We start from the raw sequence: 18066 nt of genomic DNA, 5'->3' as shown, positions 1-18066 counted from the left end.
GCCCCCTACAGGCGCAGGACTCCCTGCCTGCCTGACCTCTTCGTACAGGTGCCTGTGGTCTAAACCTACTCGGGCAACTTCAACCTCGGGGTGTGCACGGCAGCTGTTCCAGCCGAGGACCCGTGTTAGACCACACCATTACGCTTCTCGCCTGATACGAGAAGAATACCCGCAGGAAGTAACCGGAGGGATGAATCACCGGATGAGCAAGCTCATTCAACAAAAACGAAACAAAAATCGAGTCCAGCTTGTCTGGGGATGGTTGAGAGCATGCGAGCCCTGGCGACATACTCATACCTGCCCCCCCACATGAACTGAAACACGAGCCTTACTAGCCCCCTCCTAATGCTCGCTGGCAATAGATAGATGTAGGCCAAATACAGAAGGGAAGGCAGTACATCCACCTTAAGGACCAGGACCTTGCCCAAGAAAGAAAAAGATCTGGCCTTCCACATTGCCAGCTTCCTCTGAACCACAGCAACCCTAATGTTCCAGTTCATTATTGCGGAGCCAGAGGTCTCAAAATGGACCCCAAGAATCCTCAGGGCCCCATTACAGAGAGATAGTCCCCCGGGCATTACCCCGCCATCTGCCGAAATACTTAAGACAACTTGGCGAGGTTAAGGACCGCTCACGACGCGCGGGTAAAGTCTCCAATTCTGTCCAGAGACCTTAGCAGGCACGAGTCCTGGTGTCATCGGCGTACTGCGTCACCTTAACACGCAAACCGCCGCTCCCAGGGACCAGCAAGCCCTCCACCCCTGCGTCAGCCCTAATGGCAGCCGCCAGGGGCTCCATATAGAGCACGGAAAGGAGTGCCGAGCATCCCTGCCTGACCCCTGAGGAGAGGCCAAACACGTCGCCCAGATAGCTGTTCATGCTCACCCGTCACCCTGCTCCCACATACAAAATCTTGATCCACTTTATAAAGCGATCACTAAACCCTAACACTCTGAAAAGAAAAACCCTACTGACGCGATCAAAAGCCTTGGACTGATCAAGCGCCGCTACCATCAGAGGTCGACTTCTATCCTCAACCCAGGCGATGGAGTCCCTGATCAGTTGGAGGTTACACCTAATGGAACAGCCTTCAACCCCACACATTTGATCCTCATGGACAACGTAGGGAAGGGCTGTGCGCAAGCGGTCTGCCATGACCTTCGCTAGTATCTTATAATCTACGCACAGCATGGTCAACGGCCACCAGTTGCTAAGGTCGGCGGTGTCTCCATTCTTGTAGAGGGACAGCACGCCTACAGCCATTGACCTGCCCAGGACTCCAGTCTCGAGAACGGCCGTCAGGACCCAAAATCTGAGGTAAAACTCAGCTGGCAGCCCATCCATCCCAGACACCTTCCCTTTCCCCATGCTCTTGAGGGCGCTCTCCACCTCCTCTAGTGTTATCGGGGCATCCATCGCCTTTCTAATGTCTTCCGGCACTCGCTGGGACAAGTGTTCTAAGAACACTGTACCCTGTTCTTCTTCTACTACCCTCTCCTGGAAAAACCCCCGGAAATGGTCAGTTGCCACCCTGACCATCTGCTCCGGCTCCCTGACTATCCTACCCTGTCCATCCCTCACCCCATAAAAAACCTGCCTTACCTGCTTTTCCCTAACTGATTTTAAAAAACACTGCAGAGCAAGACTCATTCTCCTCTATGAACTCAGAATGTGCACGCTGCAGGAAGGCACGGGCCTTCCGCTCATGCACCTCCCTGAGTTGAGCCTTGAGGCTGGTAGCACGCTCAACGTCCATCAAAGTACCGAGGTTGCCAGCTTCGTACTCGAGATCGAGTAAACGTTGGAGCTGCTCCACCTCCCTTCTCTCCTCTCTCCCCTTCCTCTTACAAAAACCAATAATAAATACCCTAATTCTTACCATTCCAAAACCCCTCCGCACATCGGCCGGAGACCCTCAAGCCCCGAAAAAGAAAACAGAGAAAGCATTGACAAAAGCCCGCTCCTCCAGGATGTCTCAGTCGAGCTTCCAGTACCCCCTAGCGAAAAGGCAGACAGGCGCCTTGACCCGAAGGAGAACCCCGTCGTGATCTGAGAAAATCACAGGCAGCAAACGCCGAGACAAAAGCACCAGGGATTCTCACCTCAGTTGGAGGTTCCCCCCCGGGAGATACGCCACGTGGGACCTGCCAGCGCCGGAGTAGTGTTAAGGCCTACATCCACCAAACCATGGCTTGCCATAAGTCCGGTGATGGCCCCCACGTACCATCTCCCACCCCTCCAAAATCTACATTAAAATCCCCTCCCACTACCAAAACTTTGTTGCACACAGAGGTGCCAGACTCTCCACCATCTCACTTCTCTCTGGCACCGTATGTGGCCCTTATACCCCTATAATCCTAAATCTAAAATCCCCTAACACTATGTCCACCCCCAAAACCCTCCCCTGAGCCGCAACGTACGTGCCTTCCACCCTCACCTCCCGTGTCCCAAACAAAATCCCAACCCCCGATGAGTGGACACCCCCACACTCCACACAGACTTCCCTTTTACACACTCTTTTTTAAACTGCTCTACATCCCCCCCATCCCTTAAATGTACCTCCTGAAAGAAACAAAAAGGTATAACATATGTTTGATAAACAACTAAAGACAGCAGTTCTTTTTACAGTGTCCCTTAGACCCCGAACATTCATAGTCATTATTTGAATCTCTGCCTTGGTTGCACAATTAAAAAGAAAAGTCAACCAGGTGCAGGGTTCAAGTACTCACCCTGTCCGGTGGGTAAAGGTCCTCGTCGCACTTGGACGCTGGACCAGCAGCCTGCGAGGCCCCCCCCAACCTTCCAACCCCCCATACCGCCCCCCTGAGAACCCCAAGATGCGGGGAAGGGGTTGGGGATGGGGGGGGTCCCGGCGTCCCAGAACTAGCCTGAGACACCCCATCCCCATCTGGCAAAAACAGCCCCGGGGACGACATGTTCTTGTCCACCTGGAAGAGCTGGAGAGATGGACCCCGTGAGGACAGGGGAGACACCTCGGGGTTACTGACCATCTCCCCAACCCCTCATACATCCACGGACAAGGGCTCTTGACCCCCTTCCTCTGAGGCCTCCCCATCCACTGCATCCCCCTTCTGAGAAGCCCAAGATGCAGGGAATGGGTTGGGGTTGTGGATGGGGAGTCCCGGCGTCCCAGAAAAAGCCTGGAACAACCCATCTCCATCGGTCATACACAGCGCAGGGGCCACCAGATCTATGTCCATCGGGGTGAGTGGGAGAGATGATACCCGCGGTGACTGGGGGGCCACCTCTGTGGCACTGTCCCCAATCGCTCTCACACACCCACCCCTCCCAGCCCACTCTGGCCCTCCCCCATCTCGAAGGAAAGCCTCTTATTTTTCTTCCTCCGGGCCTCACCCGAGTGCACAAACAGCCCTGGCTCCTGCAGGACCTGCTGGGCTGTGGTGGCGTCCCTCTTCGTTCTTGGAGTGGCAGGTAAGGGTGAGATGGACCCCCATTCCGCCGTCCTTGTTTGTGAGACTTGGAGCTCCTCCACAATCTCCTTCATCTCCCCCACGAGGGCCCCGAACGCCTCATCATCTATATATACTTTGTCGAGATATGAGCCCAACTCTACCATTACTCCTCCAACCTCTCCCTGCGGCCTACGGATTGACTACCCGTTGACATCTGGGTCTCCGGGAACACCTCCAACTCCACCAAGGCGCTCTCCTCCAAAACGACTTTGGCCTCACGTTCCTCCGACATCCAAAACCTGCATTTTACCAGCCCACATGAGGCTGTTCGACACATACAACAACACAAAGTTACACATGGAATGAACAAAACATAGTCAATAATACAGAAGGAAAAAAAGAAAAAAAGTTGATATACAGTGAGTGCAAATTAGGTCAAATAAGAGAGTTCAGGCAATAAATAGGCCATGGTGGCGAAGTACTTACAATATGGCAATTAAACACTGGAATGGTAGATGTGCAAAAGATGGATGTTCAAGTAGAGATACTGTGGTGCAAAAGGGGCAAAATAAATAAATGCAGTATGGGGATGAGGTAGATAGATGGGCTGTATACAGATGTGCTATGAACAGGTGCAGTGATCTGTGAGCTGCTCTGACAGCTGGTTCTTAAAGCTAATGAGGGAGATGGGAATCTGAATATTCACATTTGATAGGAAGAAACAGTGTTTGTTTTCATGTGAGAGAAGCTGGATTTACACACGTCTGTTTGGAAATTATTCTGCAATAATATGCTCAGTCCAAAACTTTGCACAGCCCACAGACTGAAGTGCCTGTCTCATAAGATGCTTGCACGTCTCTGAACTCTAGGTAGAGGGAACCCTTGTCATGTGACATTGGCACCATAGCATTCGCAGAGAAGTCTCCCCCTCGCATCGGTAAAGAAAGGATCCCTAACAAACTGCATCACCTTTGTGGGGAGAATAAACTCATCAAATCTTGTTGCGAAGTTACAGGAGACATCACAGGAGTCATTTATACTGGTAAGGGAACACCCCCCTGAAATAGAAAACATTAATGGGATCATATTGGCACCGTACGAAACATATACACGATGTACAATACCACTCAATTGGACGTCGTTTCATTCAAAGTTGATTGCAAATGCCATATGGCAAATGCCAAGTGTAACACTGCAAAAATCCAATAGATGGCGAGTGCGCTCCACCGTAATTTTTCACATGTAACAAGTCAAGACCCAAGAGTAAAATGTTGAAGATCACCCCCTTAAGTTCTGTCAATCAATATCAGTAACATACCAGTTACTGCCAATCACAGCTGCTAACAGGGGTACAAGTGTCTGTCTGCCCGCCTATTGGCTCTTTTGCCGCGGATAGACCACACTGCCTGAACATGCTTTGTGACTTAAAAACAACAGACTCAGCTATGACTATCAAACTTTATCCAATCAACATTTATCCTTCAAAATGTGTTGTTTTATAGTCTGCTGAGCTTCATGATCTACATTTACATAATGATGTTAGGTAGCTAAGTAAGGGTAGGCCTAAAGTTCTCAAGAGAGTATGAGAGTTTAGGGAGGAGATAATTGCATTTCTCTGCAATTGCCACCACAACAAACCCAACACATAATAGTGTAATATGCTTAGTTTGTAGCTGAGGTTTGTATTTTGAGTGGCATCAATCACTTGGACTTAATTTTGGACTACAGGGGAGGGATTAAACAGTTATTGACATGATTGAATGATTGACTGCTTTCCTTTTCTCTGATATCAGCCCCACCAAAACCTTTTCCCTACAGTGGGTAACTATAGAAGGCTAGTAGACAATATAAAAGGTCAAGGCAGAAACAAGATTTGATGAGTTTCGTCTCCCCACAAAGGAGATTTTTTAAATTGGTTTTATTTTACCTTTATTTAACTTGGCAAGTCAGTTAAGAAAAAAAATCTTATTTTCAATGACAACCCCCTGAACAGTGGGTTAACAGCACGGGCTGTGGCAGAGCAGAGCACCCGGAGCACTTAGGGGTGAAGTCCCTTGCTCAAAGGCAAAACGGCAGTAGCCCGTGCTGCTCCCAGCCTGTGACCAACAGGCAAAATAGTCACAGACATCTACGCACTAAGAGACTGTTTTTGTAGAAACTGACACACCCCTGGATGCTGACACATAATCAACATTTTTAAAACACTGAAAAATCCCCTCAAATCAACTCAGGTTTTGGCCAAAAATGTGATCTAATGCATTGTATACATCTGGGGACTTACTGTATAAGAAAGCACACAGGAAATGCCATAGGTGTAACATTTAGGTTTGAACATCCTATTCTGGCAGATGCAGGACTGACCTTTTCAGGAGAAGCGCAATACTCTCATTAGTTGGGCTACTAAATGAGCGTTTTTTAAAAAAGGAGTGCAGATGCTCTGATAGCGAACCAGTTGGTTTGAAGACTAATATTTTTCCTCACTGTTTAGGTCAGGGACAAGGTCAAATTAGGATGTGGGCCTGAGATGTGCATAATGTGCCACCAACCATTAAAATGTCGGTCTCCATTTGAATGTTGTTGCTTTTTTAAGATCTCAAAAGGTTTTTATTTTGTTCTCATCAATCCTACTTACCACCATGTTCTTCCTTTCCATTGAAAATAAACACCTTTTCAGAATCATTGTACTGATCAGCTCAGACCTCGCTCTCCTGTTGTGCAAAAACTCCTCGTCCTTAGCAGACAAAAAATACAAACATTAGGAGATATTGCATTGTGCTTGTCAATTATTACAGAGAATAATCCACTCTGGTCACATGATCACCCCATTCAACTTGCCAAGCTTCTCCAAAAACATCTGCTCCTCTAAAGTGGCCTCAAACTGTCTAAAAGTGATCCCACACATATCACCGCCAATCAAAATGAGGTTCAGGTGTGCAGCAGGGGGTTTGGGGAGGGGGATGCACTGATCTGTCTGTTTCAAGAGGCTAGATTCAGTTGTCACTCTTACTTTGTCTTCTAAACCAATGATTCGTTTTCAAGGTGGGCCTTTTCAGGTAGGAGATTTCAGATGGAGCATCATGTGACTGTAGTGAACCTTTAACAATCCTATGACCATAATACAAAGACATGGCAAACTATTCCTTTAAACCTTTTCCCTGGGTGACTTGACTGTGCCCATATATCCCAATTCGCTGTTTCCCACTCACCTCTAAAATATACATCTGATTCATAGCTGTCATATTTAGGACTGTCAGAAATATATACAAAATTCACCTTACCTTTAAAGATATTGATAAAACACTGGTAAAGTACTGGCTTATCAATGTTTGATCTTATGTGATGCTCTGCATCCTCCATGGGCCGGAGCAGTCTGGAAGATCTCTCCATCAGGCCAACTCAAATCTATCCTTAATCTGTGGAATAAAGCAGACATTATAAACGGGGTAGTTTGGGTCCTGGATGTTGATTGGCTGCAATAAGGCACCTCGGGGGTTTGTGGTATATGGCCAATATACCACGGCTAAGGGCTGTAACCAGGCACTCCGCGTTGCCTCTTGTATAAGAACAGTCCTCAGCCGTTCCTTACTGCTTAAATATACCAAGGCAGAAAATCAACATTCATGGCTTAAACCACAATTTATAAGAGACATAATGTTTGTTAGATGATATGTATATTTGTTGTTTGACTACAAAACAAGCACGTTAGAAGCAGTAAAAAATAAATATACTTTCCCTCTTCCACTCTGCCATGAGATGCAAGGTGGGGTGCACAACACCTGGTTGCAAGCTAGCCAACTTTAGCTAGCTAAACTAACAATGCACCATCTAATGTTATCAAACTGTTACCTTAGACCTACTCAAGTTTATCTATGGGGATCACGTGTCCCATTTAGCTGTCAATGCATGTTACTTATAACCACACTGATAGAATTGACTGAAATAGCTGTCCATTTTATATCAACACTTAGCTAACCAAGCTACCCGCCCAAATGTCAACAAAACTGGCTCACTAGTGCATTAGCTAGATAGCTTGTTTGTTGTTAATGCTAGCTCACTAACTAGGCTAACATAGTTCATAAAACAATACAAGGATTTATGGCGGTGGAATTGTACTACAGCATGAAAATATTATATTTACTCACCTTTTTTTAGGGACAGCGGTGACCTGCATTTTGCACGCGCTTCTCCAGATGAAAGTGATTTTCCCTCTCTGGCTCTGCGCGGTGGAGTGGGGGAGGGGCAATTACAACGTGGGACAGAGATAGTCATATAGGGAACGTGTCACCACAGTGGTGTGTGTATCTGTCAAGGCTCTGGAATTCTATAAAATCGCCATGACTGATGTTGATATTTCAGTTGTGTAGTAAATATTCTATAGACCTAAGAAGTAGGCTAATACATTGCAAAATGAATGCATTTCGCCTAGGCCTATAGGTCATAGGAAACCTCAAGAAACCAAAATGGAAATTTTAAGGATACAGAAATGGTATTGATTGATCCAGAAACACACTGAAATAAGGTCAATATGCCTTGGCTATTTTCTGACATAGGCTGGCTTACTGGGGATATTTCCTCTGGGCCCCATATATACAGTATGTAGTATATATTTATTTTTTACTGCAACCGCCAACCACAGGAGGATTCAGGAACCCACTCTCAATGAGTGTAGAGGCCTGCTGCTGCTGCCACTTTGTTATTTGTTAGATGGGATGGGGAGGAGAGGAGGTAGGGGGGCCACTTGGGTAATTCACACTAATTCACACTGCTATGCTTTCTCTTGGCCAGGTCGCAGTTGCAAATGAGAACTTGTTCTCAACTAGCCTACCTGGTTAAATAAAGGTGAAATAAATAAATAAATAAAAATAAAAAACTATTAAGAAAAATATATAAACTGCATAACAAATAAATGTGACTAATAAATTGTGTGATTCAGGAGCTGGGACCAAGCCCGTAGGGGGCCCAAGGGGTAAAACAAATACAAAATAAATACTTTTTACCATTATTATTATTTTTAAATCCAACCACAGGAGCCCGCTCTCAATGTTTAAAATACAACAGAGAGCATACTTTAGCCAAAGAGGATCAATAGTTTCTAAAATAATAAACTATCAAAAACACATACAGTACATGTGCTGTATCTGCCAAAATAAATGAAACACCAACAAGTGTATCAAACACAGAGTTAAAATCAAATCAAATCAAATTGTATTTGTCAACTGCATCAAACGCAACAGGTGTAGACATTACCTTGAAATGCTTACTTACAAACCCTTAACCAACAATGGAATTTTAAGAAAATAGAGTTTTACTAAATAATCTTTATTAAATAAACAAACGTTAAAAAAGTTACAAAATAATGACTCTATATACAGGGGGTACCGGTACTAATTCAATGTGCGGGGGTACAGGTTAGTTGAGGTAATTTAGGTCTGTGTTGAGGTCTGTGTTCCGGAGTTCTAAATTGAGCAGCTGCTGAAAAATGAGCTCCTGTATATATTGAGATTTAAATGTTTTTTTTAGAGTGAAGTACATCGAAAAAATCAAGAGAAAACTGCAAGACTCAATAGAAGACAAAACAAGGAACAAACCAAAAAAGACAGGCTTTTGAAAAATTAACTATTTTTCATAAAATTGTACAGTTATCTTAGCTAGCTGAATTGCTAGCAGAATTGTTTACTTGTTGCTAAGCAGTTGCTAGGGACTCTCCTGGAAGAAGCTAGCTAGCTTACAAAGAATAACAACAAAAAATATCTAGTTAACAGAAGAAAGGAAGACAAAATAAGGACAAAAGAAGGACAGAAGAAAAAGGAAAAGAAAGAGGACAACAAAGTGAAACAGTCAGCACTTCTATTGCAACTTCGTATTTCGTTGTCCTAACGTAGTCTACACTGCTATCTGCCCAGCAGCTAGCCAGCTAGCAAACGTCCACCGTCTACCGAATAGCAGCACTGTAGAAACTATTACACTCAACTGAACGACTTGATTAGTGTAGTGTTAGCTAGCTACATAGTTGTCTTTGCTGTCTTCGTATCCAAGATAATTGTGTAGTTTAGAGCGTGTAGTCTTAGAGTGATTATCTTAATTTACCGAGGTTAGCTAGCCAGCTATTTGTCGTCCTTAACATAGGAGACACTGCTAGCTAGCCAACAGCTAGCCAACGTCTACTGAATAGAACTTCCGCACTCAACAACCCGGTCGCATTCCGCTTCGCTCCACAGGTAGTATCACATTTTCATTTCATTTCATTACAGCACAACGGTTTGATTTGTTTGATCGTAGCTAGCTACATAGCTAGCTACATAGCCGTCTGTGTATCAAAGATAATTGTGTAGTCTAGAGCGATTTTCTAGGTTAGCTAGCCAGCTATTGTCGTTCTTTTAACGCAACGTAACGTAATCAACACTGCTAGCTAGCCAGCTAGCCCCCGAATAGCAGCACTGTAGAAACTATTACACTCAACGGAACGACTTGATTAGTGTAGTGTCAACAACGCAGCCACTGCCAGCTAGCCTACAAAGTCAACAACGCAGCCACTGCCAGCTAGCCTACTTCAGCAGTACTGTATCATTTTAATCATTTTAGTCAATAAGATTCTTGCTACGTAAGCTTAACTTTCTGAACATTTGAGACGTGTAGTCCACTTGTCATTCCAATCTCCTTGCATTAGCGTAGCCTCTTCTGTAGCCTGTCAACTATGTGTCTGTCTATCCCTGTTATCTCCTCTCTGCACAGACCATACAAACGCTCCACACCGCGTGGCCGCGACCACCCTAATCTGGTGGTCCCAGCGCGCACGACCCACGTGGAGTTCCAGGTCTCCGGTAGCCTCTGGAACTGCCGATCTGCGGCCAACAAGGCAGAGTTCATCTCAGCCTATGCCTCCCTCCAGTCCCTCGACTTCTTGGCACTGACGGAAACATGGATCACCACAGATAACACTGCTACTCCTACTGCTCTCTCTTCGTCCGCCCACGTGTTCTCGCACACCCCGAGAGCTTCTGGTCAGCGGGGTGGTGGCACCGGGATCCTCATCTCTCCCAAGTGGTCATTCTCTCTTTCTCCCCTTACCCATCTGTCTATCGCCTCCTTTGAATTTCATGCTGTCACAGTTACCAGCCCTTTCAAGCTTAACATCCTTATCATTTATCGCCCTCCAGGTCCCCTCGGAGAGTTCATCAATGAGCTTGATGTCTTGATAAGCTCCTTTCCTGAGGACGGCTCACCTCTCACAGTTCTGGGCGACTTTAACCTCCCCACGTCTACCTTTGACTCATTCCTCTCTGCCTCCTTCTTTCCACTCCTTTCCTCTTTTGACCTCACCCTCTCACCTTCCCCCTACTCACAAGGCAGGCAATACGCTCAACCTCATCTTTACTAGATGCTGTTCTTCCACTAACCTCATTGCAACTCCCCTCCAAGTCTCCGACCACTACCTTGTATCCTTTTCCCTCTCGTTCTCATCCAACACTTCCCACACTGCCCCTACTCGGATGGTATCGCGCCGTCCCAACCTTCGCTCTCTCTCCCCCGCTACTCTCTCCTCTTCCATCCTATCATCTCTTCCCTCTGCTCAAACCTTCTCCAACCTATCTCCTGATTCTGCCTCCTCAACCCTCCTCTCCTCCCTTTCTGCATCCTTTGACTCTCTATGTCCCCTATCTTCCAGGCCGGCTCGGTCCTCCCCTCCCGCTCCGTGGCTCGACGACTCATTGCGAGCTCACAGAACAGGGCTCCGGGCAGCCGAGCGGAAATGGAGGAAAACTCGCCTCCCTGCGGACCTGGCATCCTTTCGCTCCCTCCTCTCTACATATTCCTCCTCTGTCTCTGCTGCTAAAGCCACTTTCTACCACTCTAAATTCCAAGCATCTGCCTCTAACCCTAGGAAGCTCTTTGCCACCTTCTCCTCCCTCCTGAATCCTCCTCCCCCTCCCCCCCTCCTCCCGATCCTCGTTTGCTAAGTCAAACGACACCGCTGGTTCTGCTCACACTGCCCTACCGGGTGCTCTGACCTCTTTCTCCCCTCTCTCTCCAGATGAAATCTTGCGTCTTGTGACGGCCGGCCGCCCAACAACCTGCCCGCTCGACCCTATCCCCTCCTCTCTTCTCCAGACCATTTCCGGAGACCTTCTCCCTTACCTCACCTCGCTCATCAACTCATCCCTGACCGCTGGCTACGTCCCTTCCGTCTTCAAGAGAGCGAGAGTTGCACCCCTTCTGAAAAACCTTACACTCGATCCCTCCGATGTCAACAACTACAGACCAGTATCCCTTCTTTCTTTTCTCTCCAAAACTCTTGAACGTGCCGTCCTTGGCCAGCTCTCCCGCTATCTCTCTCAGAATGACCTTCTTGATCCAAATCAGTCAGGTTTCAAGATTAGTCATTCAACTGAGACTGCTCTTCTCTGTATCACAGAGGCGCTCCGCACTGCTAAAGCTAACTCTCTCTCCTCTGCTCTCATCCTTCTAGACCTATCGGCTGCCTTCGATACTGTGAACCATCAGATCCTCCTCTCCACCCTCTCCGAGTTGGGCATCTCCGGCGTGGCCCACGCTTGGATTGCGTCCTACCTGACAGGTCGCTCCTACCAGGTGGCGTGGCGAGAATCTGTCTCCTCACCACGCGCTCTCACCACTGGTGTCCCCCAGGGCTCTGTTCTAGGCCCTCTCCTATTCTCGCTATACACCAAGTCACTTGGCTCTGTCATAACCTCACATGGTCTCTCCTATCATTGCTATGCAGACGACACACAATTAATCTTCTCCTTTCCTCCTTCTGATGACCAGGTGGTGAATCGCATCTCTGCATGTCTGGCAGACATATCAGTGTGGATGACGGATCACCACCTCAAGCTGAACCTCGGCAAGACGGAGCTGCTCTTCCTCCCGGGAAGGACTGCCCGTTCCATGATCTCGCCATCACGGTTGACAACTCCATTGTGTCCTCCTCCCAGAGCGCTAAGAACCTTGGCGTGATCCTGGACAACACCCTGTCGTTCTCAACTAACATCAAGGCGGTGGCCCGTTCCTGTAGGTTCATGCTCTACAACATCCGCAGAGTACGACCCTGCCTCACACAGGAAGCGGCGCAGGTCCTAATCCAGGCACTTGTCATCTCCCGTCTGGATTCCTGCAACTCGCTGTTGGCTGGGCTCCCTGCCTGTGCCATTAAACCCCTACAACTCATCCAGAACGCCGCAGCCCGTCTGGTGTTCAACCTTCCCAAGTTCTCTCACGTCACCCCGCTCCTCCGCTCTCTCCACTGGCTTCCAGTTGAAGCTCGCATCCGCTACAAGACCATGGTGCTTGCCTACGGAGCTGTGAGGGGAACGGCACCTCAGTACCTCCAGGCTCTGATCAGGCCCTACACCCAAACAAGGGCACTGCGTTCATCCACCTCTGGCCTGCTCGCCTCCCTACCACTGAGGAAGTACAGTTCCCGCTCAGCCCAGTCAAAACTGTTCGCTGCTCTGGCTCCCCAATGGTGGAACACACTCCCTCACGACGCCAGGACAGCGGAGTCAATCACCACCTTCCGGAGACACCTGAAACCCCACCTCTTTAAGGAATACCTAGGATAGGATAAAGTAATCCTTCTCACCCCCCCCCCCTTAAAATATTTAGATGCACTATTGTAAAGTGGCTGTTCCACTGGATGTCATAAGGTGAATGCACCAATTTGTAAGTCGCCCTGGATAAGAGCGTCTGCTAAATGACTTAAATGTAATGTAAATGTAAATGTAATTTAGGTAGGTAGGGGTACCCCTATGTAGGTAGGGGTAAAGTGACTATGAATATATAATAAACAGCAAGTAGTAGCAGTGTAAAAACAAAGGGGGGGGGTTGGGTTAATGCAAATAGTCTGGGTGGCCATTTTACTCATTGTTAAGCAGTCTTATGGCGTGGGGGTAGAATCTGTTAATGGAGTACTTTTGGACCTAGACTTGGCGCTTCGGTACCGCTTGCCGTGCGGTTGTCGAGAGAACAGTCTATGACTTGGGTGACTGGAGTCTTTCACAATTTTTAGGGCCTTCCTATGACACCGCCTAGTATAGAGGTACTGGATGTGAGGAAGCTTGGCCCCAGTGATGTACTGAGCCATACGCACTACCCTCTGTAGTGACTTAGTTGAAATACCAGGCAGTGATGCAACCGGTCAGGATGCTCTCAATGGTGCAGCTGTAAAACCTTTTGAGGACCTGGGGACTCATGCCAAATATTTTCAGTCTCCTAAAGGATGAATAGGCATTGTCGGGCCCTCTTTCAGACTGTCTTGCTGTGTTTGGACCATAATAGTTTGTTGGTGAGGTGGACACCAAGAAATTAGAAGCTCTCGACCCGCTCGACCCGCCCTCCTTTTCCTGTAGTCAACGATCAGCTTCTTTGTCTTGCTTACATTGAGGGAGAGGTTGTTGTCCAGGCACCACACTGCCAGGTCTCTGATCTCTTCCCTATAGGCTGTCTCATCGTTGACGGTGATCAGGCTTACCACTGTTTTGTTGTCAGCAAACTTAATGATGGTGTTGGAGCCGAGCTTGACCACATAGTCATGGGTGAACAGGGAGTACAGGAAGGGACTTAGCATGCACCCCTGAGGGGCACCCATGTTGAGGATCAGCTTGCAGATGTGTTGTTGCCTACCCTTACCACCTGGGTGCGGCAAGTCAGGTAGTCCAGGATACAGTTGCAGAGGGAGGTGTTTAGTCCCAGGGTCCTTAACTTAGTAATGAGCTTTGTGGGCACTATGGTGTTGAACACTGAGATGTAGTCAATGAACAGTATTCTCACATAGGTGATCCTTTTGTCCATGTGGGAAAGGGCAGTGTGGAATGCAATTGAGTTTGCGTCATCTGTGGATATGTTGGGGCGGTATCTGAATTGGAGTGGGTCTAGGGTTTCCGGGATGAAGATGTTGATGTGAGCCATGACCAGCCTTTCAAAGCCCTTCATGGCTACCGACGTGATTGCTACGGGCGGTTGTCATTTAGGCAGGTTACCTTCGCGTTCTTGGGCACAGGGACTAAGGGTGGTCTGTAGGTATTACAGACTTGGTCAGGGAGAGGTAATAAAATGTCAGCGAAGACAGTTGCCAGCTGGTTGGCACATGCTCTGAGTAAACAAGTTTCTGTCCGATAGTTCTTTGAGGGACCCTGTAACAACGCACAGAAAAAGTTCATTTTCAGCACATTCAGGTTGCTGCTCGGGCTCCGAATGGCCTATCGAGTCGAAACTCGGGATTTGGGGTTGCCTCAGCTAGGCCTAAACATAATGTCAGAACTGGACCCTCAGCTAGAAGGTAACTACGTGTTTTAAGTTTTTAATGTGGTTTAAACAGAAGGCGCTGTGAATTTTGGGCCTGCTCTGAAATATGTGATAGTTGGCTTCTAAACGTGTTGGACAAAGTAGGTTTGGTGTCAATATTTATCAGTTTGGTGTCAGAATGATATCTTATTGAGTGAGGGACGCTGACCTGATGGCTGACTTTAGTCCATTTCCAATAAGTTTATACAGTGATGAACCATCACAAAATGGACAGACTGAAATCAACATTAAAAGTGTTGGCAAATGGCATCATCGTAATCTCTAGGCCATGCCGAGTTCAAGGAGATGCTCCACTTGACCGTAGCTTGCTCTGTCTGACTGCAGCGACCGTGCAAATAGCAAGCCCATAAGTCTGACTAGTAGTGATTTAATGATGCTTAAAGTGTGCCACAAGCCACATGGGAGACACACCAAACATGTGGAAGAAGGTGCTCTGGTCAGATGAAACCAAAATTGAACTTTTTGGCAACAATGCAAAACGTTATGTTTGGCATAAAAGCAACACAGCTCATCACCCTGAACACATCATCCCCACTGTCAAACATGGTGGTGGCAGCATCATGGTTTGGGCCTGCTTTTCTTCAACAGGGACAGGGAAGATGGTTCAAATTGATGGGAAGATGGATGGAGCCAAATACAGGACCATTCTGGAAGAAAACCTGATGGAGTCTGCAAAAGACCTGAGACTGGGACGGAGATTTGTCTTCCAAAAAGACAATGATCCAAAACATAAAGCAAAATCTACAATGGAATGGTTAAAAAATAAACATATCCAGGTGTTAGAATGGCCAAGTCAAAGTCCAGACCTGAATCCAATCGAGAATCTGTGGAAAGAACTGAAAACTGCTGTTCACAAATGCTCTCTATCCAACCTCACTGAGCTCGAGCTGTTTTGCAAGGAGGAATGGGAAAAAATGTCAGTCTCTCGATGTGCAAAACTGATAGAGACATACCCCAAGCGACTTACAGCTGTAATCGCAGCAAAAGGTGGCGCTACAAAGTATTAACTTAAGGGGGCTGAATAATTTTGCACGCCCAATTTTTCAGTTTTTGATTTGTTAAAAAAGTTTGAAATATCCAATAAATGTCGTTCCACTTCATGATTGTGTCCCACTTGTTGTTGATTCTTCACAAAAAATACAGTTTCATATCTTTATGTTTGAAGCCTGAAATGTGGCAAAAGGTCGCAAAGTTCAAGGGGGCCGAATACTTTCGCAAAGGCACTGTATATACTGTACTCTATACCATCTACTGCAACTTGCCTATGCCGTCTGGCCATCGTTCATCCATATATTTATATGTACATATTCTTATTCATTCCTTTACACTTGTGTGTTTAAGGTAGTTGTTGTGAAATTGTTAGATTACTTGTGAGATATTACTGCACGGTCGGAACTAGAAGCACAAGCATTTCGCTACACTCCCATTAACATCTGCTAACCATGTGTATGTGATTTGATTTAATTGAAAGTTTTCCCCATAAAACCTACCACTGCTTTGATTTCTAATTTGATCAGTATTGGTTTATGCTGTGTTAAAATGTGTGTTTAAGCAATAAACAAATTAGAAAAAGAAAAACTCTGGTTGTAAAACTGACTGCAGTAGCTATGTTTTTGGTATCGCTTATGTCATACTGCGTGTCATTCCTCAACTGTCTGGATTTTACATTCATATTGGACCTCCACAAAACTGAAACACTAAATCAACAAACTGTTTTTGTACATATGCAAGTAGCGATTCATAACATACAATCAGTACATGGCTTTCCATTAATTTCTTAAACTCATTGGAAATTAAATGGAATTCAACTATGCTATAATCCCACTGAATCATGAATAAGCCTCATTCAGATTATTTTATATGGTCCTTTACACACCAGCTCTGTGGGAAAACTGGATCCTGGCCAAAGGCACAAGTTCATTCAAAAAGTGTGAGACATCTAGGATGAGTTTATGACAATATTAATGTCAACTGCCATATGTTGATGTACATGTCCAACTGGTTTCCTCCTATTTTCAGACTGCTGATGCCAGACTAGTGTTTTATCATGTGGCCACAGATACTCCCCTATTCTGTCAGTGGTTCCAGATCTACAACAGACAACTGTGTGTGCATAGCATACAGTATTGAGCAATAGAGAAGTAAAATTTCAATGTTATGAGAAAATCATAATACAAAAAATGAACATTAGACCAAAAATATACACCATTTTATTTTTAAAGTGTCTTGTGCCGTCCCAAACAAAGTACAATAAAATTCAATTGAAATGAAAGCTAAAGGGCATATGCAGTAGGGTTGATAAAGGTCAAGATAAGTTTGACTGGGACTAGTGGAAGCGTAGGATGTTTGGTAACATTTGGCACCCTAAACTTGTTTACATGTGACAAAGTAGGCTACAGGACCATATAGTGATTCTACCCAAGTGGTGGCCCATCATGTCTTTAGGAGCTACAGTCTCTTTCATTTTTTCCAACCAGGCATTAACCAAGACATATAGCTAGAATATTATGGAGTGATATTAGTGCCAACATAAACTGGATTTCAGATTCAACATCATATCGCTCCATAGACTCTAGTGTGCCTGGTTTGGCCAAAGATTACTACACATTGAGGCCCTTCAGGAAAAATACCAAACTCTCTTTGAAGTCTCTGACTTCCTCCCTATAGGCTGTCTCATCGTTGTTGGTGATCAGGCCCTACCACAGTCGTGTCATTGGCAAACTTAATGATGGTTTTGGAGCCACAGGTAAACATGGAGTACAGGAAGGGACTAAGCAGGCACCCCTGAGGGGTCCCCGTGTTGAGGGTCAGCATGGCGGATATGATGTTGCCTATCCTCACCACCTGGGGTGGCCTGTCAGGAAGTCCAGGATCAAGTTACAAATGGTTGCCTAACCTCACCACCTGGAGGCGGCTCATTAGGAAATGACAGGATCCAGACGCAACTGGTTTCAAGTGGCTAAGAGAACTCATGTGATCTCCTACTGCTAACTAGTGGACGAACTGGGAATCAGACAGGGGAATATTTACATCAATGGATAGATAGAGACTTCAGCTTTCTTCTCATGTGTATATCCTGTAAAACGAAAAACGTTGCACAAACCCCGCGCTTTCAAAATGGCTATGTTCCTATGGAAATGTGCACATGTTTAGAGCGAGTAATTGGTTACATATTTTATGTCGAACCTAGACTTTCAAATCTCTTATTCCCCAACAACTGACAATTGGGACCTCCCCCATATCTCGGGCTCTGTAATAGTCACATTGTTTCTGACGCTTATCAGAATCCCACAGTTCTTAGCTTTCTAACAGT

General features: G+C 46.2%; 1 long non-coding RNA gene across 2 annotated transcripts; it reads right to left on the bottom strand.

Annotated features, from left to right (window-relative positions):
* Nucleotides 1–2487: 2487 nt before the first annotated feature.
* On the bottom strand, nt 2488–7668 carry LOC118373273 (uncharacterized). Of its 2 annotated transcripts, XR_008078841.1 has the most exons (5): nt 7577–7668; nt 6713–6847; nt 6067–6165; nt 3921–3981; nt 2488–3758 (listed from the first exon to the last, which is right to left on the bottom strand). It is a non-coding gene; the product is annotated as an uncharacterized LOC118373273 (long non-coding RNA). The 2 variants fall into 2 exon arrangements; XR_004823393.2 differs by lacking the exon at nt 3921–3981.
* Between the last annotated feature and the right edge of the window lie 10398 nt (nt 7669–18066).

This window comes from Oncorhynchus keta, chromosome 2, assembly GCF_023373465.1.
Source record: "Oncorhynchus keta strain PuntledgeMale-10-30-2019 chromosome 2, Oket_V2, whole genome shotgun sequence".
Classification (NCBI taxonomy): Eukaryota; Metazoa; Chordata; class Actinopteri; order Salmoniformes; family Salmonidae; genus Oncorhynchus; species Oncorhynchus keta.
The sequence above is the reverse complement of the archived record's forward strand: the minus strand, read 5'-3'. Positions and strand labels throughout refer to the sequence as shown.